This window comes from Varroa jacobsoni, unplaced genomic scaffold (genome assembly GCF_002532875.2).
Source record: "Varroa jacobsoni isolate VJ856 unplaced genomic scaffold, vjacob_1.0 scaffold_1397, whole genome shotgun sequence".
Lineage (NCBI taxonomy): Eukaryota > Metazoa > Arthropoda > Arachnida > Mesostigmata > Varroidae > Varroa > Varroa jacobsoni.
The window spans coordinates 23,277-34,723 of NW_019214299.1; the positions used below are offsets into that span (position 1 = coordinate 23,277).

An 11,447-nucleotide genomic window follows, 5' to 3' on the forward strand; every position below is an offset into this window, starting at 1 on the left:
TAGTTAAGCTCCATAGCAGCGACAGCTGCTTCCATGGTCGACTGTTTTTCTCAGGTAGTTCCTGCTAACAATCGATCGCAGCTTTCAGCCGTGTCATTTCTTTGTTTTTGTGGAGCTGAAGCTGCTGTCTGCCTCTGCGCCGCTTATAAATTCTAGCTCGGAAAGCTTCGATAATCTCCACTTGTTGCCATATGATTGAAATTTGACGGAGCCCTGACAACGTTTCGTTGTAGAATTTTCACGAAGGCCTCACAGGTGCGGTCTGGTTTTGAGCGCTAAATTATAGTTTCTGTCGCCCGTTAGGCACTGGTCGACGTGAGCCTGACTAGCTAACGTACACTTTTCATATTCGACCGGATCAACGGCACCTGATGCAATGTGCTGAAGTGTATATATAAATATAATATAATGGCCAATGTCTGATAAATCTGCGGCATTTGTAGACAACATCAAACATGAGCTACCACACTGAAGCGCTGGCAAGAGTTTGCTATATTGTTAAGTTACGACGAATTCTGACCGCCACTCCTGTCCTGAATGCACCGTGTCCAAGCAATAGGCCGGTTAATATGCGCGTGTCATATTAAGTCAGCAAAAATCAATATATGAACCTGTAGGAATCAAGAATTCCGATAGTCATTCGGCCTGAAACAGGCTTAGATCCGAACCGTGTGAGCATAAGAAATAAAGCTTATTTTTTTTGACAGTTAGAGCATAAACGCAAGACTCAAATGATATATACCTAAACGCATACTTCGTTAGTGGAAGTTTTATTGTAAAGCGGTTGGCGAAAGGGAACTGCTCCGCGTAAGTTAATTGTTAGAATTCAACTATTAAAGGCACTGTATTTTCTATCTTCACGGATATCTTTTGCCGTTTAATATTTTTTTTTCTATCTCATTGTTTTTGTTCAAATGCGTGATAAAAAAACTTGATGTGAAATAAAATTATCAGTTTGATGGTCGATGTATCGTACGTGAGGTGCTAATAGTTGCGAGTGTTTATAACGGGTGTCGCGAACTCATTCTGTTTGTCTTTGTCACTTGTTATATAAATCGATATGGACCAACCAGATGTGCATAGATGACTTGATAAGCCTGTGCACTCCTGTAGCGTACCTGACACCATGACCTTTACTTTTGCTTACAGCCTGAAAAGCAGGTAGCTTAATAAACGTTTCCGCTTTTACGTACTGCGTTTAAGTATTGGCTCAGAATGCCAACTCTTAGCCTTCTTCAACTATAGATAGATGTCGCCCTACAAGGCTCTTTAGCAGACAATCTGATGTTATCATCCTATTCGATAATAATAACAATAGGATAAACACTTATTGGGACCAGTGATGATAACGTGCGCTTGTCAACGACTTGGTATCGTGGTCAGCTCGTTAAGTTGTTCGATCGAGCGGTAGTTGTTAGTGAATTCGCTCAACGATCAATAAACACACGCACAGCGTACACGTAGATACGTCCCTATGAAATCCTCGATTCAGCACAACAGGAGATAGACACTCAAATATTAACTGGACTAAAAACAATATATATATAAAAATTGCCATTGCTGCTACTAGTACGTCTAACAGGAGTCGTTGCCATATTACTGGTTATCGGGACTGAATGTCTGATCGATTTCGTTACGTTGTCGGAACTGATCAACTGAAGTGAGCAAGTACTTGTTCGGACGTAAAAGCGGAAACAGCCAAGGAACACTTTAGTTCGTCTAAATACAACAGAAGACAGAATTCAACGAAGATACTTTGTTGTTTTCGCTGGGCCACAGGCGCAGGGGTTGTTTGAGGCATTATCGCATCGCGATTAAATGCTCAAATTGGAGCTAGACTTATTGAAATTGGACGTAAATGCTGTCTGATAGGAGATGATCTGTTCAGGAACGTGTGAATTAGAAACATGTTGTTATGCCAGACTAATTGCACAATACGGTTAATTAAATTAGCGATTCTTTTTGTGGACCTTTTTTAGTCCGAATCAATATTCTGATATATCTTCGAAAACATCGACAGGTACACGTATATAAAGTCATGACACTATGAAATTTGCGGGACGTACTAAAATCAAACTGTTCTAGACAATATCAACTGTTACCTTACGTGCGTATCACTAGAAATAGAAAAAAATATATCGAACTATCAGTTTTTTGTAGCCGTTTTCCTTTCTGTAAGACAACTGCTACTTCAATCCCTGCCAGCCCTGTGCTTACAAACATTTTTTATAAACAAACAGTTATATACACACCTTCTGTTCTTCTGTTTTTATAGACGAGCTCAGTATCGTGTAATAGCGCTGTTGTATAACTTGTATACGTTTTGCCATCTGCTTATCTAACAGTGACAGCGTTTACTTAGGTCCTCCCTGCGTTTTCTCGTTTTTAAATAGACACTATCTGTATGGTGCCAGTCCTCCTATGTCGATCACGCCGCTGTGACATCTATAGTCTCGTGATAGAGACCAATCTTAGGATATTCCCGGCACTCAGCGTCAGCCACCGTTGCCACTTCGTGATTTTTCAGTTTGCTAGCCATTGTTTCGCATTTTGCCTTTTACCACGGATCCATTTCGAACACGTATAATATATACGGAGTACATCGGATCCGATCATGTGATCGTATCCTTTTCACCCGTGAGTCTATTTCCATCTGTATCGCTAGATGCCGCTAGAATATTACCAAACCAGCAACGGCAGTAGCATCACGAATAAGAGTTAGCCAGTCAGTCAACCATTAATTTATCTTTGACCCCTGTAACGGGAATATCGTTCGCTCATTGTGTTCCATTGCATCATTTGTGCAGCGTTTGCAGACATCTGATTACGCCTCGCGTCAACAGAAAGATTTAGCGATAAGGAACGAGAGAGAGAGCACGTTATCTTACTCACCGAATAGCAGTTTTCCAGCGCGATACGGCGGTTGTACACAGATAGCAAATAGGCGGCGGATGGCGACCGGGAACTAACCAATACTTGATCGCTGATTCTTTGTTCTTGCCAGCGCACGCATGCGCCGCTGTCCAGCCAGATCTGATCTTGCTTTCTGAACGGGTCTGTGCGGTTGTGTTACAGCTGCCCGTTTCCGCTGTAGTAATGAGTCAACAAAAAAAGAACAATGTGAACTCGTAGAGAAGGATACGAACGGGAAAAGCTGGCAAAGGCGTCACGTTTCATATTTGTAACATAATAAGCGACAGCGGCTCTGTCTATGCTTGAGACTCTGGTCGAATAAATTTACACAACACAGTAGCACGAGTAATGGTCATGTGCTGCCTAGTTGAAATTGGACGTAACTAGAGAAAACTGGTGACTACGAGGTTCTACCCCTTTCGATTTGTGCCGCACCCTTCATGATCACGCACCTAGTCGTGTCTGCGGTACTCCTATGGGCAGCATCTCTGTACTTATTAAAGTCGGCTATCGTGTCCGTTTCGTTAATACGCATACTTCGTACTCGCATCGCGATATGCTTCGCTTAGAAATCGACCGATCAATCAGGCGAAGAAATTCACGTGTTTACTACATGCACGTAATTATATACAGTGTACATGGGTGACTGAGCATAGTAGACGTAGTCTGAAGAGGCGCCGTCTACTGACACCAGGTTGCCATAATCCCCGATAAGGCCAGAACCGGTACACTAACTGTCGAAGACCAGCAGCGGCAGTAGATAGAGGCCTGACAATCATCCCACAAACGCTGTTGCCTTCTTTCTTTCCGCCAATAGTGAACAACAAGTGAACAATTCGTCGTGGGGTGGTGGGGAAAGGGGTCGGGGGTACGGCGTGTGATATGACATCTACGACAAGCGACATGGTCGTAGTGGTAGCGGTGGCTGTGATGGCGGTTGTTGCGTCGATTATCGACTCTTTGGATGGTTGCTCCGGAAAAACGACGCGTGTTCAGACGGACCACGTGATTAAGTATGGCGTTTGCGTACGGAACGTAGCTAAAGTCCCACTGGACTCATAGATTTGTACGAGCTCCTTGCCGTAACGCCAACGTCAACGCGCGGGGCCGGCGGGGGACGCCAGACATTCGGCTATGCAATTTGCCCGGGTTGCTACACCCTCATGGTAACGGTAGACGTAAGGCATCTGACCAAAACAAAGAACCGGAAAGCCAGCTGGAATGACGACAAGTGCAATAACAATTTGTGGGACGACATTGGTTACATGGACAAAATCATAGCAACAGTAACGTGGTAAATGGCAGTTAAATGAATGTATTTGTTGGCTTCGTCTGCGTCGAGTCATCAAGCGGACAAAAAGACGGACCGACTCATCTACGTTGTTGTCACAGTCCGCCGACGCAACAGTACATCGAACTTCTGCTGTTATCGAAGGCGGCACGACAAACCGACAACGACGTACCGCAACGAATCTCACTGTACTGCAACTATATATTAATGGCTATGTATATAACAATAATATATAGTTAGGAATAGATTTAGACAGTTCGCCGAACAGGCATGACCCGAGGTCCTGCGTGCGGCACCACGTCGTCGACTTGGGCAGCCACAACAGTGACTGTCTTAACGCCTTTTTGTCCTGGTTACATCTGCCAATGTCACATGCGGGACTACACGCATATATTGGCTAAGTCTTCAACTCATACGATCATTGGCTTTCGGCGGCAGAGACAGCCGCTGCTGTCGCTACAACAACTCTCATCGATTCGGCCACTGAGCAACATTTTCGGGCCGCCACATGTATTGGCCTCAAGTGTCTAATAATGCACCTTCTGACACCTGCGTCCTGATTACGTGTCGGTCGTTGGGTGTTCGTCGCCCTGTGATTGAATCTGCCATAGTGAGTTTTCGTACTACTGGTGAAGTTCCAAGTGAATATGATGTTTGTCGATTCTTGACAGGAATAGAAAACAGAATAGCATAAGAGAAAATAATGAAGAATGGCAGACACAACGGCAGGAGAAGAAAGATCATTAACATGAAGACGAACACGTAACGCATTTGTCTTTCATCCTGCTACCGTATCGCGGCCAATCCGCTGTAGCCAGCGGCTAAGATGCCCACGATTAATGGCAAAATAAACGAGATTCTGTCATTGCGGGTCGGACAGATCGCACAAATGGGCAATCCGCCAGCGATCGATAACTGCTAACGGGGTCGAAGATTATGAACCGTAGACGCTCAAACCACACCCACCGACATAGAGATCCGTACGTTTCCACTCAACACTACCAAACGACACATCAATAGTGGAGACTTTAAAAGGCAACCGTTGCCCTCATCGGGTGCTTTCGAAAAATGAAGTCAATCAAGATCGCAACCAGTCTTAGTAAAATGTTCACATGTTCCGACGAAGCTGGAAACACGCGCAGTAATAATAATAATAATAGAACCGTATGTCCGTTGAGTCGTAAATAGACTTATGATTGGCTCACACGCATCGCGCTACGGACGTAATGGTGGGGTGGGTCAATAATCCCAGATGAATATTCGACTGGGTTCCTTTTAGTATCTGGTCACTGTAGGTGATTCGTCTGTAACATGTAATCTACGAGTACGATACTTGTCTAACAACAGACTAAATGCAGTTAATGCCTAAGCAGATGCACAGCGTTAGTCGAAAAGCTCTAACTATAGAGCAATTCCCTTCTACGACCCTAGCTTCCCCCGGAGTCGGTCCAACTGGCAAGACTTTGTGCTATTTTTATCTGCGTCCTTCTGCACAAGGCCTGCGGTTCTGCGTACATTCATATGCGGTACAACGTTAGAACCTCTTTAGAACTGAGGAACTCGCATGTGAAACAAGCGCACAAAGTAGAGTGGACGATCTTTCGACGGACCTCTCGTTTGATTTTACCGAACGCGATAAACTCCACGAACCGCGAACCCTTTCAGTCACCGTATATGTTTAGCATATGTAGGCATTGTATTATATTATATAGATTTCTCATGTTAAAAACAACTCGTAAAAACTTCTCACCGCCCTGCGCCAACTAGCCCCGTAATGATGCTGTAATAAAAGGAATGTAGAATAGATAAATATGACGAAGCAGATGGGTCGGGTTCTCTCTCGTTAATGGCATCGGTATTTACGAGATGGAGGGCCAAGCGCCGATCCTGGTAATCGCGGAAGGGCGACCCATTCAAGTTTGCATTGCGTCCAGGCGGTGCAGTTTGACGGTTGACAAAAATTTCCGAGGACAAAAAGAGCGACACAGTATCGGCGATAAATACTGCGAACGAGGCCGAAACAACTAACAAATCAATGGCGACAATGTACACTTTTTTTTTATTTACTCCATAAATAAATAGATCAAAGTAAAAGTTGTTTCTATTTCCAGATGCTTACTTCACTAATTAGTAATAATACGAAGCTTCTCGTGTATTCAACACGGAGTACTTTATGAAGCCAGTAGACAATTTGACGGTTATTAAATGATTATGTTAAGACTTAGTAAATATATCATATCGTCTTTAGTAATAATGATTCTTTTATTACTGTTACCGTTAATGGTCGTGCTAACAAAACTATGTCGTCTGTGGACTAACTACACTTATATAATAGCTCGCATTTTCGATTATATAGACCTGAGAATCATTTCCGGAAGAGGTTTTTTTGTATGTATGCTACCTATGTGTGTACCTATTAAAAAACGTGGACGTTTGCGTCGTATCTTTCTATTTGTCCGGTGATCGCAGTAGATAATATTACGTTATACGTATACAATTGTAGTTAGGTAAATGATGAGTAGCGAATATCGTCAAAACAGAAATAACGTGAGCTTTGAACATGTCAGTGATTTCGCTGTACCCGACACACAAGTCCTAAAGCAGACAGTATCATAACCTAAACTAGGCAACAACTCTGTGGATAACCTGCCGTGAAGATACTGATATAATCGATGATGTGGTCGACACCAACGGCAAACGTCATGATCCTAGGTTTTGTTTTTAAGGAACCTTTTCAACGGAGCCGTTTTGGCTGCAAGGTTAGGGGGGTACAACGCATCGATCCAGATATTTTGCTACCTTGGAAATTTCTTACAAATTATGCATAACCAAAGATCTACGCGATGCGAAGAACTTATGCGAAGATTGTCATTACTCGTTTTACTCTATGCTACTAGCGTGCCAAACGACTACAGTCGAACTGCAGTGTTGGTAGGCAACGCGTTGGACGAAGCCAGATGTACGAGGCGACTATATCCTGTAAAGTTTTCGGCTTCGAAACGAAAACTTAGTCAGCGTTGACAGTTATCGCCGTTCCTTACCTGTCGGCCAGTGGCAGTATTGCTGGTCCTATAGCGGCCTAGACTAGCCAATCTTTGCTGTCTGGCGAATCGGGAGTCGCAGAGAGCGGGTCGCTAGCGTTCCCGAGGTCAGCGAACCCGTCCCACAATCAGAATCTGGTAAAGCTCTGTAGAGACCAGACAGAAGAACACTAGCACCGTACGAGATATAGCGTAGCTACAATGTAATAGTGCAGCTCCATGCTACACCGTTTAACCGACGGCGACGATCATGATGATGTCGATGATAATACGGCTGCTGTAGCAACGCGGGATAGCTTTTCTCTAAGCTGACTCTCGGGGTCAGTTTGATGTGGCTGGAACCACCGCTCAGGTCTTCATACGAAGTCGGCGAGCGCCGCTGAACCGCGGTGCTCAGTACTCATTCAGCAAGCTTCGAGCTGAAAAGCGTTACTTTTTCGGTGGTGATTCGACGTACGCGTAGATTCAGCCAGTACATCTAGTAAATCTAGCGATCTATAGTTGGACGATTTTCAAATGTGAGGGAAGAGAAAAGGAGTCGTCTGAGGAAATGCTAGCTAAATCTATACATGGCAATAAATTAAGAACACACATTGGAATTATCATATATAAAGACGAAATGCAAAAAAACCGATATGTACGCAACGCATTTCGCTCTGACATCAGCTTCTTTTTTGTACGTGTGTATGGCCCGTACCTAACGGCAGGGGCGTATCCGCAGCTGACTGAGTCAAATTGCTTCAACGACGCTTTGAACGACAATAGGCTCGACTTATGTCTGCTGGCCGATTGAGTTTTATTATGCATGCTCTTTAGGCACTTTGTACGTTATCGTTTTACGTACGTTATAGCGGGTATACTACGCTTGCCGGTGACAGTACGGTATACCGGCTCATTGGTATTGTATTTTTGTCAGCTGAGTCTATTATCATTATAGCTCGACACAGCTGTTGATCTGCTCCCTCGTGGTAAACATTTTCGGATCGATTTCGCTCTGATTCGTTCTGAACTATTAGCCGACAACTTCTCGAAGAGCACTGATTATGTCAATTATGAGAGGATCAAAGACCGACGGAGAGCTTTCGGGTGGATAGGCTTAGTCTTTCGCCGCACGTATCCGGTAGACTGTCAACGACCTAGGATTGATTTGTCAACAAACTTTAAACTGTGGAACAAACAAGCTCAATGGTGAATCTGGAACAAGTGATTAACTGGTTGTTCGCCTGAGGCCTTTATAATGTGGCGATACGTTCTCGTCTTTAACTAGTTTCTTTTCATCTTTTTGTTTTTATTATTATGCGCAAGCTTCGCTACAACTATAGATAATAGGGTGACGGCTATCCGGCGTATTGTAGGTACGTCTATCGTTATATATATAAAGCTATGGGTAGCCACGGGCAGAACCCCGGGGAGACGGAGGGGTCGTGGGGGAAAAGCACGTTCCGCGTCAAATGAGATCACTGAATGAGACAGGTAACGGGGTCACCACTCAGAACGTGACCCTGTTCCCGTCAGATCTTTTATCAGCTGCACTTTTCTTCATGGTGATAATGACGGTGACAGTGGCGCTTCAGCCGGCGACGTTTTTATCAGCCTCATAGGATTGGACGAATCTTCGAAAATTGGTCATTATTGCTTTTGGTGCTCATACCGCTATTAGTAGTTGTTGCGATATAGTTGTTGATGCTGCTGCTTTTCTCCCGGCATTGACATTTTATATAAACTGCATAATAATAATAATGGTGGTAGGAAGGAGTAACAGCAGAAGTACAACAGAAGCTAGGACAAACGCACTGTGCGACATAGCAGAAAAAAGAAGCTAGTACGAGAACAAGTCAAACCAATTCAAGCGCGTGAACAATACAAATGAAAGGCAACTAAAAAATTCCGAGACACAAAAAATATTTCTGTCACTCGTTTCGCCAACGAACTTGTTTTTGGGACGGTTCAATTTTTCGTACTTTCGTTCGACGATATTTATCTTAATCCCAGGGGCTGGTCGAGTACCGGTAAAGTACCCTTCAAGAAGTAAACTCTGTTTTATTCTATCCTTCATTCATCGCTTGTCAGATAATGATATCGACTGCACGATAGAGCGTGCACGCCGAACCACGATAGACGATAAGGCTAAATAGCTTTGGCTGTAATCGCTTTTTCATTGCGTTGAATAGAGTCGCTTCACGCGCCAGAACAAACTGTGCTAACATAGCGATTTCCAATTATTATTATTAAAAAGAGAAGAATCGCATTGTAAACTACATATGTTTAGTTTAACTAACTAATTAATTAATTAATTAATTAGAAATCTTCAATTCGCCGCGATATATAGTTGTCTGCAGGTAAGGCGGTCGTTCTTCATCGAAGGAACGGCTATTCGCTTCGGCTTTACTAAATTAGTTATAGCGACCCTTAACCCATAGGGGTTCAAACGCCACGTAAGCTAATTACTAGACAGCATTACCGTTTAACCGACGGTATAGTGACGTACGTCATCCATATAACTCAAATTTATATTTGGACTATGGACTGTATCTATTGAATCATGAGTCACGACGTAGTAATGACAGCATCCGGTTAGTGTAACACAAATATGCGTTGTCCATTTGAACTCAAACCAGTAACACGAAGTCTTGACTAGATGACCTTCAACGACCTAATCTTCGTCAGCAGATGTTATCAAGATGGCCTGTGGACGACACTTTTAATACGTTTCTAAGCGACACCGATTGATAATGCATAACATGCTACTACTGCCTGTGATTTGAAGCAGCCAGTTTCAAATCCTAGGGATTTCTAGGGCATATCCCTTTTTCCAGCTTCTCATCGGTAACAAATCCTCTCGCCGATTATAGCCATTCGCAGAGTACATTGAACGAGAATCCATTGACAAGATAACAAAATGACGGACGCACATACTTTTCCAATATAGCTATTTCAGTAAAGGCGAAATTGGGTGTTTTCTAGACCGGCCCGGCTAATGGCGGGTACCGTTGATTCTTGCACAGAGCAGAGGGAAAACAATGCATTGTAATATAGACCAATGCAATGTGCAGTTAGAGAATAAACATTTTCCTATACTTGCAGATATAGGGAAACGCAAAGTTCGGAGCTGGCCGCAGGCGAAAGTTTGTCACGCGATTGGCAGTTTCTAGAAAATCCGCCAGGTCGCCACGCCCAAATGGAGCCTATCACTGTCCCTGCTGGAGCCGCTTGGCTAAGACTAGATTGGTCGAGTTCTAAGTGGCGGCCATTATCTTACTCCAAACTTTCCGATGGACACGCTGTCCATCGAGTCAGGATGGAGACCGACACTAAAGAAAAAGGATACTTTTACCACGAAAGTGACGCGGCTATTTCTAATATATATATATACAAATTCAAGGCTGTCCAATTGTAAAGAGGTTTTTTACATGTCTAAAGACTTCATTCACTTGGCATATATCCATGTATATGTAGGTCGCAGCAGAAACTGACGCAAGCCCTATTGTTCTCTGGCTAGCGCTCGAAGGAAATTTCTGTACTTGTCGCTCTCTATAAAGTCAAAGGTGAACTCATGGAACGACGCTCTCTGACACAGATAACGTATTCTGCTGGGTCAAGCATTTTTCACAAGCCGTAATCAAATAGTTACATTCGTATTGATCGAGCTCTTATATAGAGCTCGATCAATACGATGGAGCGTTCTTCTTCAATAAGGAGCGCATATAGAAATTTACAAGGGAATATATACTAACCAATGTAGGGCCAAGCTTAAATTTAATGAAAAACATGCCCGCTTTCTGACAGCCTTCGTTCCGAAGCACTGTCACATCGGCATGATCATTTTTAACGCCATACTAATGCAAATGCGGTGAAATATATTGATAAGTTTCATGAGTGCTCCCTATCAGATGGATCTGTTTGCCTACGGACCGTGCGATTTTATTCTTTGGGCATCTACATAGATTCGAGCTTCCCGCTTTATCGTCGTACAGTGACGCGCATCGGCTACGCGTGGATGTCGACTGTTCCTACGATAGCGGCCCGTAACGAAGGTTAATGCTGATCCGGCTTCCAGTAGCACGAACAGCTTCTCTTGTGACCCTTCTATACACGCTTAGTATCGTGGCAGCATAAACGGAGTGTCCCGTCGTGACTCATTTGTCGGGACACCTTTTATCTGATCTTTTTATAGATCAGTGTATGCTATTCCGCATTTCGCT

The 11,447-nt window shown here is 43.6% G+C and overlaps 1 long non-coding RNA gene across 1 annotated transcript in view; it reads right to left on the reverse strand.

The window, feature by feature from the left end:
* LOC111269552 (uncharacterized) overlaps positions 1 to 11,447 on the reverse strand; it is a 49,714-nt gene that overhangs the window by 1,948 nt on the left and 36,319 nt on the right. Inside the window, exon 4 of the long non-coding RNA XR_002685830.2 lies at positions 2,893 to 3,088. This is a non-coding gene — a long non-coding RNA (uncharacterized LOC111269552). The remainder of the gene's footprint in view (positions 1 to 2,892; positions 3,089 to 11,447) is intronic.